The following is a 24,090-nucleotide window of genomic DNA, read 5'->3' on the forward strand; positions in this document are numbered from 1 at the left end:
GAAGGGTACCTTCCTCCCGTCATTGTGTTCCTGGAGCACATGGAGAGTGGTCGCATCAGCTGATGCTGCCGTTATCCACGGGAGATTGTCGTGGGACACTCGTGGATTTCTGCGGACAGGGAGTATATTGGTTGTTTGTTATTTTCATATTTTTTTACAGATGACACTGGCTTTGGGGAACAAAGTGACAAGTAATGGTGAGTATGAACTCTATGTTAAATGTACTGTGTGTATGTATGTATTGTATGTAATGTATGAATGTACTGTTATGTAGTATGTATGTAATATGTATGTAATATGTATGTATGTAGTATGTATGTTTTTTTTTTGTTTTTTTTCATTCAACACATTAGCCGGATGATGGGACTACTACTGTCCCATCATTGGCTAATGTGTCAATCACTGTCACTGTAGTAGACATCGTACGCACAGAGCCCCGGCAGGCATGAATAGCGCCCCAGCAGCCCGCAAAGAGCCCAGTCATGACGCACAGAGGCCCTGCATGTCACACAGAGCACCGGCACACATGCACAGAGCCCTGGGAGCCCGCACAGAGACCCGGCACACACGCACAGAGCCCCGGCACGCCGGACAGAGCCTTGGCACACATGCACAGAGCACCGGCACACATGCACAGAGCACCGGCACGCCGCACAGAGCCTCGGCATGCCACACAGTGCCCCGGCACACTTGCATAGGGCCCCAGCTCACCGCACAGAGCCCCAGCATGCCGCATACCCCCAGGCATGCCGCACACACCCGGCATGCCACACAGAGCCCCGGCAGGCCCGCACAGACCCCTGAGAGGCCCGTACAGATCCCCGGCGGGCCCACACAGACCTCGCCCGCACACACAGACACGCACATTCTCCGCCCATGCAACGCCCACACTCTTCCCCCCTCTGGAGGAGTTTGTTGAAGGACAGAAAGGGCTTATTTACATTCCGATATTTGTGTCCCATTGACTTGCATGGGTATCGGTATCGGCAATATCTGATATTTTTTGGATATCGTCCGATCCAATACCGATACTTCTGGATATCGGAAGGTATCGCTCAACACTAATGATGGGTGAATAGGCATGGGACTATGTGATGTAGGATGTGTGATGGTTATATGGGCACGGGACTATGGGATGGAGGATGTGTATGATAGATATATGGGCATGGGACTATGAGATGGAGGATGTGTGATGGGTATATGGGCACGGGACTATGGATTGGAGGATATGTGATGGGTATATGGGCATGAGACTATGGGATGGAGGATATGTATGATAACTATATGGGCATGGGACTATGGGATGGTGGATGGGTATATTTGCATGGAACTATGAAATGGAGGATGTGTATGATGGGTATAGGGACATTGGACTATGGGATATAGGATGTGTGATGGGTATTTGGGCACGGGACTGTGGGATGGAGGATATGCATGATGGGTATATGGGCACGGGACTATGGGATGGAGGGTGTGCATGATGGGTATATAGGCATGGAACTATGGAATGGAGGATATGTATGATGGGTATATGGGTACAGGACTATGGGATGGAGGGTGTGCATGATGGGTATATAGGCATGGAACTATGGGATGGAGGATATCTATGATGGGTATATGGGCACAGGACTATGGGATGGAGGATAATCATAATTTGTTATAACTAACCACAGTAAGTTATTATGCCTGGGCAGCATCGGGCTCTTCAGCTTGTTTTATATATAATGGTGATCCTGGTCATTATGCACACACTTCTTTTTTCTATTCGGTGCTTTATTAAATTGTGGAACTAGTGTTCCTTAGTATTATCTTGTTGTGCCATCAGTGTTGCCCTTTAGTTAATATCTGTCTCTTGCTGGCTATTCTTCTAGGTTGGTCAGCTTATGTTGGTTAATAACCGCTCCCACTTTCCTTCAGATAGTCATATGAGCCATCAGCTGATCATCGGTAGCAGAATTACTTCTTTGCAGACCAACTAGGAATATAGAGGTCTCCTGTTTCGGGGGTGTTGCTGCTGAGGGAGAGCAGAGTCCTGGTGCCGTATTCTCTGCTGCTTTGTGTTGCATAGTTTGTTTGCAGAAGAAACTTGTGAGAATAGATTATATGGGGTAATTCAACTTTTATCTACACAGAACATGAAGTACCTGCATCAGCTTCTTAATGCAGCATAACAGGAAGTCTAAAAGACCTTTTACTAGAGAGAAAGTGAAACCAAAGTACAACAAGTATACGCATTACATTCAACTAAGCATATAACAGTAACAACATCGCTATCTACTGTCAGAAATGTGCAAACTCCTCCTGCACACAAATGTCTGTATCTGTTGCACATCTGCCAACACTTTGGAGCTAAACAGCAGAGCCTGAAACTGAGTATTTATCCCTTTTTATTTGTCTGTCCTGCGTTTGTCGCTTCCCCTGTCTTTCACCATCTGCAGTGGTGAGAATAACATCTTTGCCAGCCAGTGCACTAGCAAGGGTATATTGAGGTGACAATCAGGGATTAAGCACGTTACAACAGTGGGGGAAGGACCCGCATAGGGTGCTAGAGGATCTTAGGGACAGGCACAGATTGGTGTCAGCAGGTGTTCCATCCCTCACCCCCTACCATTCGGCATTCCTCTCCCTATTTCATCCCATCGTATTTGTATGTTCTTTCCTCCACCGGACTTACCTATATCCAAACGTGACAGTGGAGAATAGCAATTCTGATTCATCAATTGTGATTTTTTTTTTAAAGCTATGCAACATTTAGTGTAATTTCACTCAAGTCCCATCCTGATGTAATTTTGAATGCACCCTATATTTCATGACATTTTTGCTACTTGGCATGATTCTGGCATCTAAAGTGGAAAAAAACAGTAAAAGACATTTTTCATTTTTTTTAAGAATTTGGCACCAAAAATAGTAACTAATACCAGACAGAAATCAAAGTGACTTAAACACCCTCAAAAATGCTGAATCAGAGCCATAATTGGCATTGAAAATAAAAAGTTTCTAACACTGGTGTAAAGGCTGTAACTATAGATGTGGTGATCTTGAGTAAAACTTTGCTCATTTTGACAATATATAGCACACCTATCCACTTTTAAATGTTTGTTCTTTCTTCTTTTATAAGTGTATGCAAGTACAGTGTTTCTAAGTCATCTGCCACTTTCTTTCATAACATAATTATATTAATTTTAAACAGCAGTATAGTGTAAACAATGTGAAATTACTTGGATAACAAGTTACAAGCATACATCATGTACCATTGGAATAACACAAACACCTCATCAATCATAATTCCCACTTGACCTATTGCATTGTGTCAAGTGGGTAAGATAAAGTTATTCTTGAAAATTAACTGTAAATAAAGCTAACAAAACAGTTCTCTTGATTCTTCTTCTTTAATATGTTCATTGTATTTTATTTTTCATTTTTTTTATTGGTTATTGTGTTGTAATCAGTGCAAAATATGTAATTTGCCATTATCATGAGTTAAAAAAGAAAAAAAATCACTTTGAGAACATGTGTTTAGTAGATACCCAGGGGGAGACTTATCATTGATGTAGTCTGTCCAGCAGCATTGGGTCCAAAGATGAAAGGGGGCTCACTTGCTGTTAGGGGTCGAGTTCCCGCCTCTGCACAGGGGAAATCTCGGCCCATCTCCGCTGCAGTCTCCCTTTCTTCTCCAGCTGCAGCGGAGCCTGCTCAGCTGAGACGTCGGTCCCAGTGTCTGGCTCAGCCTGATACTGTGCGGATGGCTACTTCTGCCTTTCCAGGCTCAGCCATTGTAGCCAATACTGGTCAGCGGCGAGCAGATGTCTCTGGGACTAAGTCCTGCTTTTCCCCTTCATTGGAGGTCGGGGGTCACATGCTCAGGTACTGTGGCAGCTCCCATTGGTTCTCTAGGAAGGTCCTGAAGTTGCTGCAGCTATAAAAGGTTTGCATGGCCGCACGACCATGCGCTAGTATCAGCCTATGTTATGAGCTTTAGCTACTCAGTGGTCTTGTCTGCTTGTGGTCAGGGTCCAGCTGAAATAAGTCACTAGAATACCGGCACCTCCGGTGAGGAGTTTGTATGGTGAATTCAGGGCTGGCGGAAAGCCATTAGAATTCCGGCTCTACCGGAGAGGATGTGTTTGTCTGCTGGCTACTCCCTGACCACTGATTGCTTTACGCTAACAGGGCACATCGTTTTCCCTTCTGTGTGACTCTGTGAAGTAACAGAGTTTGCTTCTACCACCATATTGTGGTCATTTGCTAGCAGCAGGTTGGTCTCCTGCACGGTCGACACCGGGCTGCGAACGCCCCAATAATAATATCTAAATTTACTCGTTGCATTCCGCCAGCCCTAACACTTACACCTCGAAAGCAGCAAAAAGTTCTGTCACAGACACATAAAGTGGTGCATTGTGATGAACTATTGATCTACCCCTTGTAGTGTGGCTAATGGTCACGTAGTCAATGGGAGGTACAGTTGTGGCCAAAAGTATTGACACCCCTGCAATTCTGTCAGATAATACTCAGTTTCTTCCTGAAAATGATTGCAAACACAAATTCTTTCGTATTATTATCTTCATTTAATTTGTCTTAAATGAAAAAAACACAAAAAGAATTGTCCTAAAGCCAAATTGGATATAATTCCACACCAAACATAAAAAATGGGGTGGACAAAAGTATTGGCACTGTTTGAAAAATCATGTGATGCTTCTCTAATTTGTGTAATTAACAGCACCTGTAACTTACCTGTGGCACCTAACAGGTATTGGCAATAACTAAATCACACATGCAGCCAGTTGACATGGATTAAAGTTGACTCAACCTCTGTCTTGTGTCCTTGTGTGTACCACATTGAGCATGGAGAAAAGAAAGAAGACCAAAGAACTGTCTGAGGACTTGAGAAACCAAATTGTGAGGAAGCATGAGCAATCTCAAGGCGACAAGTCCATCTCCAAAGACCTGAATGTTCCTGTGTCTACCGTGCGCAGTGTCATCAAGTTTAAAGCCCATGGCACTGTGGCTAACCTCCCTAGATGTGGACGGAAAAGAAAAATTGGCAAGAGATTTCAACGCAAGATTGTGCGGATGTTGGTTAAAGAACCTCGACTAACATCCAAACAAGTTCAAGCTGCCCTGCAGTCCGAGGGTACAACAGTGTCAACCCGGACGATCCGTTGGTGTCTGAATGAAAAGGGACTGTATGGTAGGAGACCCAGGAAGAGCCCACTTTTTACCCCCAGACATAAAAATGCCAGGCTGGAGTATGCCAAAACTTACCTGAAAAAGCCTAAAACGTTTTGGAAGAACTCTGGTCAGATGAGTCAAAAGTAGAGCTTTTTGGGCAAAGGCATAAACATAGAGTTTACAGGAGAAAAAAAGAGGCATTCAAAGAAAAGAACACGGTCCCTAAAGTAAAACATAGCGGAGGTTCCCTGATGTTTTGGGGTTAATTTGCTGCCTCTGGCACTGGACTGCTTGACCGTGTGCATGGCATTATGAAGTCTGAAGACTACCAACAAATTTTGCACCATATTGTAGGGCCCAGTGTGAGAAAGCTGGGTCTCCCTCAGAGGTCATGGGTCTTCCAGCAGGACAATGACCCAAAACACACTTCAAAAAGCACTAGAAAATAGTTTGAGAGAAAGCTCTGAAGACTTCTAAAATGGCCAGCAATGAGTCCAGACCTGAATCCCATAGAACACCTGTGGAGAGTAGGGTTGAGCGAAACGGATCGGTCATTTTCATAAGTCGCCGACTTTTGGCAAAGTCGGGTTTCATGAAACCCGACCCGATCCCTGTGTAGGGTCGGCCACGCGATACGCGACTTTCGCGCCAAAGTCGCGTTTCGATGATGCGTTCAGCATCATTTCTAAGCCAATGAAGGTGGACGCAGTGTGGGCAGCGTGGTGACATAGGTCTCAGTCCCCACCATCTTAGAGAAGGGCATTACAGTGATTGGCTTGCTTTCTGCGGCGTCACAGGGGCTATAAAGGGGCATTCCCGCTGACCGCCATCTTACTGCTGCTGATCTGAGCATAGGGAGAGGTTGCTGCCGCTTCGTCAGAAGCAGGGATAGCGTTAGGCAGGGTACATTAACCCCCAAACCGCTTGTGCTGTAGCGATTTCCACTGTCCAATACCACCATTTATTTGCAGGGACAGTGGAGGGTACATTTTTTTTTTTTTTCCTCAGCGCTGTAGCTCATTGGGCTGCCCTAGAAGGCTCCCTGATAGCTGCATTGCTGTTTGTACGCCGCTGTGCAAACCAACTGCTTTTTTTCAAAGCACAAATCCTGTTGTTCCTTCCTTTCTGCACAGCTATCATGTTTGTTTGTCCACACTTTTGACTTTTTTGTGCAGCAGTCCACTCCTTGTTATTGCTGCCTGCCATACTTTGCTGAGATTACTGCAGGGAGGTAGTAATTGTAGTACAGTCCCTTTTTTTTTTTTTTTTTTTTTTTTTTCCTTTCGTTATCTCTTCAAGCCACTTTCTGCCACAGAAAATATACTCTAATACAGTGGCCCAGATTTATTCACTAGTCTCCCTGAAGAAAAAAATAAACAAAGGGTGCAGATTAAAATTGGCAAATCTGCATCAGTGGCAGTCCTGTGTGTGGCATCTGTCTCATTTTCTGGCACAGAAAACATACAGTCTAACAGTGGGCCTGATTTCTTGCCAATTCTCCCATAAATAAAAAAAAAATAGTGGGAGATTAAGATTGGCCATTCTGCCTCAGTGCCAGTGCTGTGCGTGGCATCTGTCTCTCATTTTGTGCCACATAAAACCTAGTGTGTAACACGGTGCCAGATTTTTGACAATTCTCCCAGAAAAAAAAATAGTGGGAGATTAAGATTGGCATTTCTGCCTCAGTGCCTGTCCTGTCTGTGGCATCTGTCTTTCATTTTATGCCACAGAACATATACTGTATAAGAGTGGGCCACATTTCTTCAATATTCTCCCTGAAAAAATAAAAATGGGGAGATTTTTATTTGTCGTGTGTGCATCTGCGTCAGTCCTGTTAGTGGCATATCTGTCTGCCACTGAAGCTGTGTACTGTTATAGATTGGGCCTGATTTTCCCTGCAGTCTCACGCACCTATAAAGGGATATATAAATCCAACAGAAGTTTGAGTTCACCTTGTAACTGGTTTTACAGTAACAAATACCGTTAGTTTGGTTACGTTTTTCAAACAATGAGGAAATCTGGTGCAAGAGGTCGTGGCCGTGGGCGGTCATTGATGGTAGTGGTGGTGGAGCATCAGGTGGTCGTGGGAAAAGCAATATAGCACCTAAGTCTCGAGTTGTTGAGCCAGCTTCGTCGTCTGGCTACACAAGGCCTCAAACGCTCCCTTTTCTGGGAGTAGGAAAACCGCTTTTAAAGCCGGAGCAGCAAGAACAAGTTTTGGCTTTCCTTGCTGACTCTGCCTCTAGCTCTTTCGCCTCCTCTTCTGAAACTGCTAAATGTAAAAGCAGCGCGTTGTTAGTGGATGTCCATGGTCAGGGACAAGTCGCTTCGTTGTCTTCTTCACCAAGAACAGCAGAGAAGGATGCGTCAGGTGACACAATGGGTTACTCCATGGAGCTCTTTACACATACCGTTCCTGGGTTAGAAAGTGAAACAGTTAACAGGCCATGCCAATTACAAGTTGAATCGGACATGGAGTGCACAGATGCTCAGCCACAGCCATATTACTATGCTGTTCCTTTGACTCAGACCAGAACATTGCCCTCGCAGTGTACTGATCCAGAATCTGACCCTGATGAGACTATGGTGCCCCGTCACCAACGCTATACCACCGGCTTACATGGTGACACAGACGAAGTTGCACATGAGATAGAAGAGGAGGTCATAGATGACCCAGTTGTTGACCCCTATTGGCAGCCATTGGGGGAACAGGGTGAAGGCGGCAGTAGCTCTGAAGCGGAGGAGGAGGAGCTGCAGCAGGCATCAACATCGCAACAGGTTCCATCTGCCAGGCCTGTATCTGGCCAAAAACACGTGGCAAAACCAAAACCAGTTGTAGGACAGCGTGGCCATCCGGTTAAGGAAGCTCAGTCTGCAATGCCTGAAAAGGTATCCGATAGTAGAAAGAGTGCAGTCTGGCATTTTTTTTAAACAACATCCAAATGATCAGCGCAAAGTCATCTGTCAAAAATGTTCAACTACCTTAAGCAGAGGTCAGAATCTTAAAAGTCTAAATACAAGTTGCATGCGTAGACATTTAACCACTATGCATTTTCAAGCCTGGACTCACTACCAAACGTCCCTTAAGGTTGTAGCACCCTCGGCCAATTAAGCTAGTCAGCAACGCTACATCCCTTCCCTCACTGTAAGCCAACCATTTCCCGCACCACCTGCAGTAAATGTGCAGGTTTCGTCGCCAGGCCAAAGCAGTTAGGGAATCACCAGGTTCACTGCATGTAGGGCACCAGCAAGAATACCATCTCCAACCCTCTCTGTCAGCCATGTCCACCGGCACCCCCGCTAGTTCCACGATCAGCAGCTCTCCAGTCCAGCTCACCCTACATGAGACTCTCATTAGGAAAAGGAAGTACTCATCATCGCATCCGCGTACAAAGGGTTTGAATGCCCACACTGCTAGACTAATCTCGTTAGAGATGATGCCCTACCGGTTAGTTGAAAGCGAAGCTTTCAAAGCCCTGATGGACTACACTGTACCATGCTACGAGCTACCCAGTCGACACTTCTTTTCGAGAAAAGCCATCCCAGCCCTCCACCAGCATGTAAAAGACCGCATTGTCCATGCATTCAGGCAATTTGTGAGTACAAAGGTGCACCTGACAACAGATGCATGGACCAGTAGGCATGGCCAGGAACGTTACGTGTCCAACACGGCACACTGGGTTAATGTGGTGGATGCAGGGTCCACAGGGGACAGCAATATTGGGACAGTTCTGCCTAGCCCACGGTCTAGGAAACAGTTGGCTGTAGGCGTTCGCCCCCATCCTCCTCCTCCTCGTCCTCCTGCAGAAGTGAGAGCTCGTCCACAGACTGCAGTCGCACGACCACTCCATCCGCAGCTGCCACTGTTGCACACGAGGTGTCCCATTATGGGACAGCTGGTGGCAAGCGTCAGCAGGCTGTATTGGCAATGAAGTGTTTGGGCGACAACAGACACACCGCGGAAGTTCTGTCCGAGTTCTTGCAGCAAGAAACTCAGTCATGGCTAGGCACTGTACATCTTGAGGCAGGCAAGGTAGTGAGTGATAACGGAAGGAATTTTATGGCTGCCATAGCCCTTTTACAACTGAGACACATTCCTTGCCTGGCTCACACCTTAACCCTGCTGTTCTGTTCGGGTCATAGTGACCCGAACAGACTTTTTGCGGCCCTGTCGATTTTTTTTTTTTTTTCTGTAAGTCTATAAAACTTGAGACTCCTTGACTTTTCCTCATTTGGGAGGACCTACCTATGAGTATTTTTTTTTTTTTTGTTACTTTTTGCTACACACAAATTTACACTTGTTGTGTTCGGGTCATAGTGACCCGACATCGTTTTTTACAGCTGTGAGGCCATATTTTCAGTGAAATAAAGGATTTATAACCTCAGTTGGGTCTATTTATTGCATCTACTATTGTATATCAATTGATTTATTTCCTAAATTATTTCAATGGGGTCGTACACGCGCTCTACCGGGGGTATGCATTGAGATCTGCGGACCATAAAAATGGCTTTATATTGATTATTTTTGGTGCGCAGTCTATTCTAAAATGTAGAGTGCATCCAGAGAGATCACTAGGTGTGCACTACACGTGTATATTATGCGCAGAACGGACTGCTCAGAATGCGCTGTCTAGGACATTTTTTTTTGTAAAGCTGAGCTGTAAAGTCATGCAAATAATTTTTTTTTGCTAAGTAAGTCTGTCTTCCTGGCTTATCTGCTTGTTTTCAGAAGGGTTCTTATCTTCTCTGCTCTTATCAGTACACATATGCTAGCCCAGACATGTTACCTTTCAGTTTCTTTGGAGAGCAGCTGTGTGCTTCTACCCCCATGGCCTCTTCCGGCATCAAAAGAAAAAGATGCAGCTATTGCCCTTCTACTTGTGACAACAAGATGAGTATAACATGTTCTGGCTGTAAAACATTTCTATGCAAAAATCATGTGTATTGTTTTTCATGCAAGAATCCGTAAATTTATATGATCATGTAAATATATTCACATTGTAATGTTTATTATCTTTAATTTTTTATCACAAAATGTTTGATTTGATTGTGTTTTTTTTTTTTTTATACAAAATATGTGTAGTTTTCTATTTTCGTTTTGCTCACTGGATGTATCTGTTTTTTCAGAATAAAAACAAAAAAAAAGATTTCTAGTTCATTTTTCTTTTTTTTATTTTACTACCAAACGTTCACAAACAGTCTAGTAAGCAAAAAGTATATAAAAAAAATGGAGTGAGTGTCTAAAATCAAGGTTTAATAAGCCGGGTCATAGTGACCCGGAACACTACAAGTGTATAGTAAATGCGAACAAAACAGCAGGGTTAAACCTGGTGGTGCAGTGCTTCCTGAAAAGTTATCTAGGGTTACCCGACCTGCTCCTCAAAGTGCGCAGACTTTGCTCGCATATCCGCCATTCGCCCGTGCACTCCAGCCATATGCAGAACCATCAGCGGTCTTTGAACCTTCCACAGCATCGCCTAATCATCGACGTTGCAACAAGGTGGAACTCCACACTGCACATGCTTCAGAGACTGTGCAAGCAGAGGCGTGCTGTTGTATATTTGTGGGAGGATACACATACACGGGCAGGCAGTTGGATGGCAGACATGGAGTTGTCAGGTGTGCAGTGGTCGAAGGTACAAGACGTGTCAAGTCCTTCAGTGTTTTGAGGAATGCACACGGCTGGTTAGTGCAGACAACGCCATAATAAGCATGAGCATCCCCCTAGTGCGTCTGCTGATGCAAAGTTTGACGCACATAAAGGAGCAGGCGTCTGCAGCCGAGGAAGAGGGAAGCCTTGATGAGTCAGCCATTGTCTGGTCAGGGCAGTGTACAGGACGAGGTAGCGGGCGAAGAGGAGGAGAACGAGGAGGATGTTGGGGATGAGTATTTTTTGAATGAGGAAGCTTCTCCGGGGCCAATAGAAACTGGTGGCGTTGCAAGGCCGGGTTCAGGCTTTTTGAGGGAGACAGGTGACGTAGATTTGCCAGAAACTGACCCTCAACCCAGCACATTTGACAACTGGAACTTTGGCCCACCTGGCGGATTATGCCTTACGTATCCTCAAAAGGGACCCACGCATTATTAAAATGATGACCGATGACGATTACTGGTTGGCCTGCCTCCTTGATCCTCGCTATAAAGGCAAATTGCAAAATATCATGCCACATGAGAACCTCGAACAAATATTAGCAACCAAATAAGCAACTCTGGTAGACCGTTTGTTTCAGGCATTCCCAGCACACAGCGCCGATGATGGTTCTCACACGAGCTGCAGGGGGCAACAGGGCAGAGGTGTTAGAGGTGCACAAATCAGAAGTGGCGTTGGACAGAGGGGTTTTCTGACCAGGTTGTGGAGTGATTTCGCAATGACCGCAGACAGGACAGGTACTGCAGCATCAATTCAAAGTGACAGGAGACAACATTTGTCCAGTATGGTTACTAACTATTTTTCAACCCTTATTGATGTTCTCCCTCAACCGTAATTCCCATTTGATTACTGGGCATCCAAAATAGACACCTGGCCTGAATTGGCAGAATATGCATTGCAGGAGCTTGCTTGCCCAGCAGCTAGTGTGCTATCAGAGTATTCAGTGCTGCTGCTTCAATATTGATGGAAAAAAGGACTCGTCTGGCTACCTAAAATGTTGATGATCTAACCTTCATTAAAATGAACCACTCATGGATTTCGAATTATTTTGCCCCACCTTTCCCGGCTGACACCTAGCTTTCCTATGAAAAGGTCTTGCTTGTGGACTGGTCTTACTGACTGTTCCAATCTCTTAATTTGCAGCAGCTGTTTGTCCAGCATACGACATGTTTACACCTCGCTAAATGGGCTAACTCCCCCCACGGGGCCGTGGTCTCGCCACGTGGCGCAAGCACCCGTGAGAGCGCCGTTTGTCTGAAGAGGTGGGTGTGCCCGCTTTTGGTTGACGGCACTGCCACTGGGTCCCTCATAGTACAATAAAGTGTCTCTGGCGGTGGTGGCGCGCACCCAATGTCAGAGACACCATTGTAACATGAGGGGCCCTGGGCCTGTACCGCCGGCCACAAGAGTTTTCCCCCCAAGCTTAAACAGTGCTCTACCACTTGCAAAATTATCTCTCACAGCTCCAACAATGTTTAGTCTATGCGCTGACATCCTTCAATGCCTGGCACTGACAATACCAATTTGTTAACATGTATGATGCTAGTTAAAATAGTCAGGGTCAGTGTCCTATATTGACACCAGTAAATACTTAGCGCCAAATTACTATGTCTGAAACACAGCAGAGGAGCCCACCCCTCTACCTAAGTATGCCACCCTTTTGTTTTTTGGTTTTGTTGTTTTGCGAGACATTAACATCTCTTTATTTTTTGGGAGTACTAACTGTGTCAGACACTCCTTCCAATCGTCCTCTGCTGACCACACCAATGCTGCCTGTGTACCCCTGGAACCTAATTAAAAGTGCATAGAGCCTACTTTTTTTAGTTTAGATCAAAAATAGGAGAAATACCTGCCTAATTATATGGCAATGCTCCAAATTGGAATAAACATCAAAGAAGGCAATATAGAAGCAATATAGCCATAAAAAAGTCAAATTTTATTAGAACACATATATACACAAAATATTTAAACGAATAAAAAGTGGGGCAGAAGAATATGCAAATGGAATAACCACCGCTAGGCAAAACATACTGTATAAATGCTAATTATGCCATATGGAAAAAGTGATAAATAAGTTAAATACTTTCAATCTAAATATAGTAATTAATGCGCAGTATAGAACAAAAAATGGTAAAAGGAGTCACAGAGGACTTCTATAAATAACATACAAGTGTAGTATATATTGCGCATAAATTATAACAGTAGACAGGCATATCATATAGCTCTACTGAATGATATCCTCATAGATCATATAGAGTATAATCAAAAAAAGGTGAAGATCCTCCAAAATAGACCATAAAGGGATGAATAAAGCGCTGCAAGAAAAATTGTATACTAGGGCAAAGAAGTCCTTAGCCAAATAACAGCCTTGTTATAAATAGCTTATGCAGTCCGAAAATAGTCCTGCAACAAACAATGTGTGTGCAAAAAAATACATATGGTACCAATTCCGTGTCTACAAATGACCTAGAGGATACATATAGCTCAGCGGATAGAAAACCTATCTAAATATAAACTCATATATATACAAGCCCATGATATAGTAGGTGCGAGGATATCAGTCAGGAGAATTACCTGGCGGTAGTAGCAGCAACCCCAGTTTAGTTTAGGCCTACTAAGTCTGTCTGCGGTCCCTCCTTCCAATAGTCCTCCGCTGACCACACCAATGCTGCCTGTGTACCCCTAGAACCTAATTAAAAGTGCATAGAGCCTACTTTTTTTAGTTTAGGCCTACTAAGTCTGTCTGCAGTCCCTCCTTCCAATAGTCCTCCACTGACCACACCAATGCTGACTGTGTACCCATGTAACCATTTTTAAACCTGCGTTGAGCCAAATTTGTGGTGTAAGGCCTACTAGCAGTGTCTGTCTGTGCCACTCTATACAGCTGTCCTCTTAAAAAAAAAATGACCTGCAATTGTCAGGTTTTCAGCCTATCGGAATTTTAAAACTGCAGTGGGGCTACTAGTTTAGTTGGGGCCTACTAACGGTGTATGCCGCTCCTTGCTGTTCTCCTGGTTTCCTGTCCTGAACTTCCATTTTCAGGCTCTCGTGAAGTAGTTAATATTACACTGCATTTGGCCTACTAGTGCGGTTGGGGCCTACTAACAGTGTCGGTTGGGGCCTACTAATGGTGTATGCCGCTCATTGCTGTTCTCCTGGTTTCCTGTCCTGAACTTCCATTTTCAGGCTCTCGTTAAGTAGTTAATATTACACTACATTTGGCCTCCTAGTGTGGTTGGGGCCTACTAACTGTGTATGCCACTCCTTGCTGTTCTCCTGGTTTCCTGTCCTGAACTTCCATTTTCAGGCTGCTGCTCCTTGCTGTTCTCCTGGTTTCCTGTCCTGAACTTCCATTTTCAGGTTCTCGTTAAGTAGTTGTTAATATTACACTGCATTTGGCCAACTAGTTGGGTCTGGGTTGTAGAGATGGTGTCTGCCGCTCCGAGGTGTTCTCCAGGGTGCCTCTCCCTAGCTTCTATCTTCAGGCTCTCGTTAAATTGTTTTTAATATAACAATGCATTTGGCCTACTTGTTTTGTTGGCCCTACTAACGGTGTCTGCTGCTCCTTGATGTTCTCCTCCACTGAGCAAACCAGTGCCGCCTGTTTACTTCTGTTAACAGTCTGCATTTAGACTACTTACTGATTTGGGCCTACTCACTGTGTCAGCCTCTCATTACAGTTGTACTCCACTGAACAAAGCAATGTCCCCTGGTTAGTCCTGTTACCAATTTTGAACTGCATTTAGCGCACTTTATTATTTGGGCCTATATCTGTGTTTCCTCCTCATCCTGCCCATTGCCCAGCCAGTGATAGATGAGTCTGCTAGTACATTGACCCAGAATGCTACATTCCCCGTGCACGCAACACAGCCAGAATGTGACCCTGCTGAAAGTCAGGTTCCCCTTCCCGCATACTATACCACCTTACACGGGGACAAAGAGGAAGGTGTAGATGAAAGTGCAGGTTCCTTCATCAGGTGGGGGGGGAATACTCGTCACTGGCACAGGGCCCCTCATAGTACGCAAAAGTGTCGCTGCCGGTGGGAGGCGCCCACGCCGTGCAAACACACCGCCGTACTTTGAGGGGCCCTGTGCCAGTGCCAGTGCGAATGAGTGGGCCCCCCCTGCTTGCTCAGGATCACAGCACTTGCAAAGTTGAAATACTTACCTCTCCCTGCTCCACTGCCGTGACGTGGTCCACATTTCCTGGGCCCACTAAATACTTGAACCAGCCCTACCCCCCACAACTTTAGCCAAATGACCCCCAATTTGCAATGCCTAACTATTATTATAAGGTAAATTAAGATTGACAAGCTTCAGTAACAAGAATGGATGTTTTTGCCATTAAAATGGGCACTGTAGGTGTTTTCCTGGCCTCCACTCACTGCCGACTATGCTTCCCCATTGACTTGCATTGGGTTTCGTGTTTCGGTCGATCCCCGACTTTTTGAGATAATCGGCCGATTTCACTCGACTCGACTTTTGAGATAGTCAGGGTTTTGCGAAACCCGACTCGACCCTAAAAAAGTAAAAGTCGCTCAACCCTAGTGGAGAGATCTAAAAATGGCAGTTTGGAGAAGGCACCCTTCAAATATGAAGGACCTGGAGCAGTTTGCCAAAGAAGAATGGTCTAAAATTCCAGCAGAGCATTGTAAGAAACTCATTGATGGTTATCGGAAGCGGTTAGTCGCAGTTATTGTGGCTAAAGGTTGTGCAACCAAGTATTAGGCTGAGGGTGCCAATACTTTTGTCTGGCCCATTTTTGGAGTTTTGTGTGAAATGATCAATGTTTTGCTTTTTGCGTCATTCTCTTTTGTGTTTTTTCATTTAAGACAAATTAAATGAAGATAATAATTCCAAAGAATTTGTGATTGCAATCATTTTCATTAAGAAACTGAGTATTATCTGACAGAATTGCAGGGGTGTCAATACTTTTGGCCACAACTGTGTGTGTGACAGGGATTGCTTGTCTCTGATGTAACCTGGAGTATTTTCTGTAGCACATGCAAGCACTAAGGTTTGTTTGTTGCACCTGGGACCGGGTTATGGGTAGCTATGAGGGATGGGCAGGTCTAGCTACCCATATACCTCACCACCGGGTGTGGTTCACAGTCTATATAATGGAGGCTGTTGTTTGGCACAGTACTGTGTGCTTGGAGGGAGAAGGCCTCTTGTGTGTGTTTGGCTCCAGGCCGAGCCTGAAAACTTGACACTACCCCAACCTGTGTGCTCACAGGCCTGGTGGAGCAGAGCCCTGCCTATGCACATTTGTATTTTGTTTGCCTGATCTAAAGGCTGTTTTTTTTCTGTTTTTGCTTCTGGGTTTATGAAGCTATAAACCTATGAACTTTTTAAGGAACAAGCCTCCTGTTTTCTATCTGTTGCACCCGAGTGAGTAAAACACTTAGACCCTAAAGATAACAATACATGCATCATTACAAAGAGCATACCTCCCAACCGTCCCGGATCCTGATTTTGACAGTCAGCCCCGTGATCCCGGGCGGGACATTAGTTGTCCTGCACTACGTGCCTAGGGCGGGGACAATGCAGGGGGCGGCACCTGAGCAAGGTTTGCACCCCCCCCCGGCCGCCTAACACCCACCCTCCTTGAAGACGATACTCACCCTGCTCCAGCGATGGTCTCGGCTTCTGCAGCGCTCCTGAATGAGCTGTCACGTTGTACCGCTCATTAAGGTCTATGAATATGCGCATATTCATGGACCTTAATGAGCGGTATCACTTGACCACTCACCCAGGAAGAAGGTGCTGAGCCGGGAGTCGGGACAGAGCGAGAGGAATGGCCATGCGGTGAGGAACAGGTAAGTATGAGGGACGGGGGACAGGGAAGGGGGGATGAAGGAGGATGGTAGCCGCGCCATTCAAGATGGGAGCGCAGGGGGAGCATGTGGGGGTGTTGAAATGAACCAAGCATACAGGAGAGGGGGGAATATGAGCCATACATACAGGAGGGGGGAAATATGAGCCATACACACAGGAGGGGGGGAATATGAGCCATACATACGGGTGGGGGAATATGAGCCATGCATACAGGAGAGGGGGGGAATATGAGCCATGCATAGGTGGGGGGAATATGAGCCATGCATACAGGAGAGGGGGGGGGGATATGAGCCATGCATACGGGGTGGGGAATATGAGCCATGCATACAGGAGGGGGGGAATATGAGCCATGCATAGGGGGGAATATGAGCCATACATACGGGGGGAATATGAGCCATGCATACGGGGGGGAATATGAGCCATGCATACAGGAGAGGGGGGGAATATGAGCCAAGCATAGGGGGGAGAATATGAGCCATGCATACAGGAGGGGGGAATATGAGCCATGCATAGGGGGGGTATGAGCCATGCATACAGGAGGGGGGAATATGAGCCATGCATACTGGGGGGAATATGAGCCATGCATACAGGAGGGGGGTAAATGAGCCATGCATACAGGAGGGGGGGAATATGAGCCATGCATACAGGGGGGGAAATATGAGCCATACATACAGGAGGGGGGAGGGATATGAGTCATGCATGGGGGGAATGTGAGCCATACATACGGGGGGAATATGAGCCATGCATACGGGGGGGGGGGGGGAATATGAGCCATGCATACAGAAGGGGGGGGAATATGAGCCATGCATACCGGGGGGAATATGAGCCATGCATACAGGAGGGGGGTAAATGAGCCATGCATACAGGAGGGGGGGAATATGAGCCATGCATACAGGGGGGGAAATATGAGCCATACATACAGGAGGGGGGAGGGATATGAGTCATGCATGGGGGGGAATGTGAGCCATACATACGGGGGGAATGTGAGCCATGCATACGGGGGGGGGGGAATATGAGCCATGCATACAGAAGGGGGGGGAATATGAGCCATGCATACAGGGGGGGGGGGAAATATGAGCCATACATACAGGAGGGGGGTCATTATATAGTATTAAGCAACATGTGGGATCATTATGCAGTATGGAGAACTGTGTGGCCATTATACAGTATGGAGCATCATGTGCAGCCAGTATTCAGTATGGAGCATCATGTGCAGTCATTATACACTATGGAGCATCATGTGCAGCCATTATACAGTATGGAGCATCATGTGCAGCCAGTATTCAGTATGGAGCATCATGTGCAGTCATTATACAGTATGGAGCATCATGTGCAGCCAATATACAGTATGGAGCATCATGTGCGGCCATTATACAGTATGGAGCATCATGTGTGGCCATTATACAGTATGGAGCATCATGTGCGGCCATTATACAGTATGGAGCATCAGTGCGGTCATTATACAGTATGGGGCACTGTGTGGCCATATTTTTTGTTTATAATTATTCTTTATGAACAGTGTGATTAGCAGTGCTAAATGGGTGTGGTTGGGACGTGGATATGGGTGTGACTAATTATGAATGGGTGTGGTCAGAGGCGTGGTCTAAAATTTGCCGCGCCGCACTTTGCGCGCCGCAAACTTTGTCCCTCTTTCCCATCTTCAAATGTTGGGAGGTATGCAAAGAGGACAGTTTTACATGAGCATATAATGGGGATTTTGGGTGCTGTCAATTATGGTTATTAAACCTGTAGTTGGGATGTAACATTCAGTTGCAATATAGCCTTTAAAATGTGGCCTATTACAAATCCTAATGAAAGGTCATTAATATTACATTGGTGTGGCTTCAACACCTATCACACTCTATGATCGGTGGCTATAAGCGCCAGTGGTGGCGAGATGTAAGCATATTTCACAGAACTGTATTGCACCACCAGCCACATTTGAATAGGATCTGTTATGCAGTACCTAGCTACCACACATTGAAAGGGCATGTACACTGCTGTTCTTTTCAATGTGTTTGTAACCTGCTACCACCAGAGGTTATAGCAGCTCATCACTGAATGTACTGAATCACTGAGTGTTGAACCTGTCTGCTATTTATGACCCCTCTTGAAGATAAAGTGACCATCTCCATCTGCTTCTTCTCCCTATTTTGTATTTATCACATCTATACCTCAAGGTATTGACGTGGCTATACACTGTGTGCAGAATTATTAGGCAAGTTGAATTTTGATCACATGATACTTTTTATACATGTTGTCCTACTCCAAGCTGTTCAGGCTTGAGAGCCAACTACCAATTAAGTAAATCAGGTGATGTGCATCTCTGTAATGAAGAGGGGTGTTGTCTAATGACATCAAAACCCTATATAATGTGTGCTTAATTATTAGGCAACTTTCTTTCCTTTGGCAAAATGGGTCAGAAGAGAGATTTGATGGGCTCTGAAAAGTCCAAAATTGTGAGATATCTTGCAGAGGGATGCAGCAGTCTTGAAGCATGATCACCGAACAATCAAGCGTTTCATGGCGAATAGCCAACAGGGTCGCAAGAAGCTTGTTGGGCAAAAAAGGTGCTAAATAACTGCCCATGAATTGAGGAAAATCAAGCGTGAAATGCTGCCAAGATGCAATTTACCACCAGTTTTGGCATATTTTAGAGCTGCAACGTTACTTCAGTAACAAAAAGCACAAGGTGTGCGATACTCAGGGGCACAGCCAAGGTAAGGAAGGCTGAAAAACGACCACCTTTGAACAAGAAGCATAAGATAAATCGTCAAGACTGGGCCAATAAATATCTTAAGACTGACTTTTCAAAGGTTTTATGGACTGATGAAATGAGAGTGACTCTTGGTGGGCCAGATGGATGGGCCAGAGGCTGGATCATAAAAGGGCACAGAGCTCCACTCCGACTCAGACACCAGCAAGGTGGAGGTGGGGTACTAGTATGGCCTGGTATCATCCAAGATGAACTTGTGGGACATTTTGGGGTTAAGGATCAAGTGAAGCTCAACTCCCAGACCTACTGCCAGTTTCTGGAAGACCACTTCTTCAAGCAGTGGTACAGGAAGAAGGTATTATCATTCAAGAAAAACATGATTTTCATGCAGGACAATGCTTCATAACATGCTTCCAACTACTCCACAGCGTGGCTGGCCAGTAGTGTTGAGCCACCTCCCTAATGTTCGGGTTCGGTTCTGTTAGTTGAACAGGGACGTTTGTGACGAACTGTTCGACCAACACCGTCGAACCCCATTGAAAACAATGGCAAGCAAACACAACCACATACAAACACATAGAAAACACCTTAAAAGGTGTCCAAAAGCTGACAAACTGCTCAGAAGACACAACAAACACATGGAAAAGTCACAACTACATATAGTCATACGAAAAGAAAAGAGTCGGAGGAGTAAAAGGAGGAGGAAACACAGATATAGGCATATCATGCCCTTCTAAAATCAAGAGATTTTAAAATCAGGAGAGGCACAATAAATCCCACCTTAGCCCACTCTGTGGGGAAACGTGTGGCCAGAAGCTCGAGATGTACAGAGCACTGACTCACGAAACCCCTACAAGACTTACTATCACCAGAAAATTTTTCTGGCAGTGGGAGGCGAGAGAGTCGGAACAGGGGTGGCAGTGTACAAGCTTGCTGCAGCCACGCTAGCAGCTTCAACAGCAACTGTGGTTACATCCACAGCTGAGGTTGTGCACTCGAGAGCCGCCAACCTACCCTCCAGCTGCTGGATGTACAGCAAGGATTGCTGTTTGTCCATCATTACTAGCCAGACCCTGGTGCTAGTGTAATGTTAGGGCTAGCGGAACGCACCAAATTATAAGAGAGATGGTATAAGGTGCGTTCGCAGCCCGGGGTCCACCGTGCAGAGATGGAACCTGCTGCTGAGTAATGATGGACTATATGGCGGTACAATGTGGATACACACATGGGTTAACTTCACCCTGTGTGAAGGAAGCAAACCCTGTTGCGGCACAGGGCCACGGTACCGCACCAAGAGCGCAAGCAATGAGTCTCGGGACTCTATCCCAAGACACAGGGTTAGAGTACATTCAGACCACTTGCTCTCGACACCGCAACTGGGGTGTCAACGTAACAGAAAATATAACTTAAAACACAAGAGTGCGTGCTGTGCCGCTTTGGCAGACGCCACTAACCACCCAGACTTGGGATAGGAAAGCGATCTATAAGCGCACGGCGCCGCACTGGTGGTTACAGCAATAGACGCTGTATCGTGAGTCTATGTTGACAGCTTAGTCGGGCGCTAGACAGCAAGCATCCACCTTGTGCGAACAGTCATACACAAGGGAGGGGATTGTAAAGAAGGACTTGCACTCATCAACACACATACGATTCCAAATATACACTAGCGCATGGCCATGCAAACCTTTTATAGCTGAAGCACGAACAGGACCTTCCCAGAAGGATCAATGGGAGTCAGCCACAGAAGAAGAATACCTTCAGAACCTTCCTAAAGGACCAATGGGATTTGCTGCAGTATCTAAGCATGTGACCCTTGATCTCCAATGAGAGATCTTGCCCTGGGCATGCTCAGAAAGGGAAGAGCAGGACTTTATTTATTTTTCCACAAAAATTATATTTAGCCCCCAGTTTTGTATTTTCCCAAGGGTAACAGTAGAAAAAGTTGTTGTACAATTTGTCCTGAGTATGCTGATACCCCATATGTGGGGGGAACCACCATTTGGGCACATGGCAGAGCTCGGAAGGGAAGGAGCGCTGTTTGGAATGCAGACTTAGATGGTATGGTCTGCAGGCGTCACATTGCGTTTGCAAAGCCCGTAATGTACCTAAACAGTAGAAACCCCCACAAGTGACCCCACATTGGAAAATAGAACCCCATGGAACTTATCTAGATGAGTTGTGAGAACTTTGAACCCCCAAGTGTTTCACTACAGTTTATAATGCAGAGCCGTGAAAATAAAAAAATCTTTTTTTTCCACAAAAATTATATTTTAGCCCCCAGTTTTGTATTTTCCCAAGGGTAACAGGAGAAAGTGGACCCAAAACATTGTTGTGCAATTTGTTCTGAGTACGCTAATACCTCATATGTGGGGGGAACTACCGTTTGGGCGCATGGCAGAGCTCAGAATGGAAGGAGCACCGTTTGGAATGTAGACTTAGATGGATTGGTCTGCAGGTGTCACGTTGCCTTTGCAGATCCCCTGATGTACCTAAACAGTAGAAACCCCCACAAGTGACCCCATATTGGAAACTAGACCCCCCAAGAAACTTATCTAGATGTGTTGTGAGTTCTTTGAAGCCCCAAGTGTTTCACTACTGTTTATAACGCAGAGCCATTAAAATTAGAAATCATTTTTTCCAACAAAAATCATTTTGCTCCTCAAATTTTTATTTTTCCAAGGGTAATAAGAGAAATTGGACCCCAAAAGTTGTTGTGCAATTTTGTCCTGAGTACGCTTAGCCCAAACCCAAACCCTAACTTTAGCCCCAACCCTAACCGGAAAATGGAAATAAATACAAAATTTTTATTTTACTATTTTCCCCTAACTAAGGGGGTGATGAAGGGGGGTTTGATTTATTATTTATAGTGGATTTTTATGATTGGCAGCTGTCACCACTAAAAGATGCTTTTTTTTGCAAAAAATAGTTTTTGCATCGCCACATTTTGAGAGCTATAATTTTTCCATATATTGGTCCACAGGGTCATATGAGGTCTTGTTTTTTTGTGGGACGAGATGACATTTTTATTGGTATATTTTACGGGCACGTGGCTTTTTTGATAGCTTTTTATTCCGATTTTTGTGAGGCAGAATTACCAAAAAACAGCTATTCATGAATTTCTTTTGGGGGGGCATTTATACTATTCCACGTTTGGTAAAATTGATAAAGCAGTTTTATTCTTTGGGTCAGTACGATTACAGCGATATCTCATTTATATCATTTTTTATGTTTTGGCGCTTTTATACAATAAAAACAATTTTATTGAAAAAATAATTATTTTGGCATCGCTTTATTCTGATGACTATAACTTTTTTATTTTTTTCGCTGATGATGCTGTATGGAGGTTAATTTTTTGCGGGATAAAATGACATTTTCAGTGGTACCATGGCTATTTGTATCCATCTTTTTATCGCGTGCTATTCCACTTTTTGTTCGGCGGTATGATAACTAAGCGTTTTTTTTTGCCTTGTTTTTTTTTACGGTGTTCACTGAAGGGGTTAACTAGTGGGACAGTTTTATAGGTTGGGTCATTACGGACACGGCGATACTAAATATGTGTACTTTTATAGTTTTTTTATTATTTTGATAAAGAAATGTAGTAGGAGTGGTTCTACAGGTGGGGACCACAGACCACATTTCATTACCAATGCTTTCTGGCTGATGTTTTGGTCACTTTTTAATGTTGGTTGTGCTTTCACACTCGTGGTGGCAGGAGAGGGACTCTACAACCAACACAAGTGGCTCAGGTAGTGCAGCTCATCCGGGATGGCACATCAATGCGAGCTGTGGCAAGAAGGTTTGCTGTGTCTGTCAGCGTTGTGTCCAGAGGCTGGAGGCGCTACAAGGAGACAGGCCAGTACACCAGGAGAGGTGGAGGGGGCCGTAGGAGGGAAACAACCCAACAGCAGGACCGCTACCTCAGCCTTTGTGCAAGGAGGAACAGGAGGAGCACTGCCAGAGCCCTGCAAAATGACCTCCAGCAGGCCACAAATGTGCATGTAACAACAAAATGATGGTATTAGTTGGCAACATTGCGTGAAAAGAAAAACTATACACACCCAATGTTACACGCGAGCCGGACTAGTAGCAAACTCAGTCGTAACTACATCATATCACAAGAAAAGGGGAGGAATGTGGAAACCACAAAAAATACGACCAAAGAGCAAAAATATAAAACTAGTAATCTTTATTAACAATATAAATATGAGACTATAAAACATGACATAGGACACAGTAAGGAAACAATGTAACACACAGAGGGACCGTAACTGTGCAGGAATATGACCTGCAGGACAAGGACTGGCTCACAAAAATAATCCAAAAGTGGAACAAAAGGAAGTGGCAGGCTACAAAGGAATGTGTGGAGGCTAAACCATAAGTCTCAAGGTAGATCTAGGCATCAAGCCATATAGCACATAGTATACAGTCAGAAAGAACACTGGACCATGTTATACAATGTATCAGAAAGTACATATTGTGAGCATCCAGACCAAAACTACACTGGACAAACAGCTGATGTAGGTAAAAGCCTAAATAACTCCCCCATGGTTGCTACCACACTAATACCGCAATTCCCCCAAAAAAATAATGAGCGCACTCGGCCGCTCCCTAATGTAATCCTAATTGTGGGCAAACTGCTGATGAAAAGTGAAACCTATGCTGCCTCCTCTATGGCCACTCCCACACTATACAACAACTCCCCGTATGAAAGTAGGCG

This window comes from Ranitomeya imitator, chromosome 1, assembly GCF_032444005.1.
Source record: "Ranitomeya imitator isolate aRanImi1 chromosome 1, aRanImi1.pri, whole genome shotgun sequence".
Taxonomy (NCBI): Eukaryota; Metazoa; Chordata; class Amphibia; order Anura; family Dendrobatidae; genus Ranitomeya; species Ranitomeya imitator.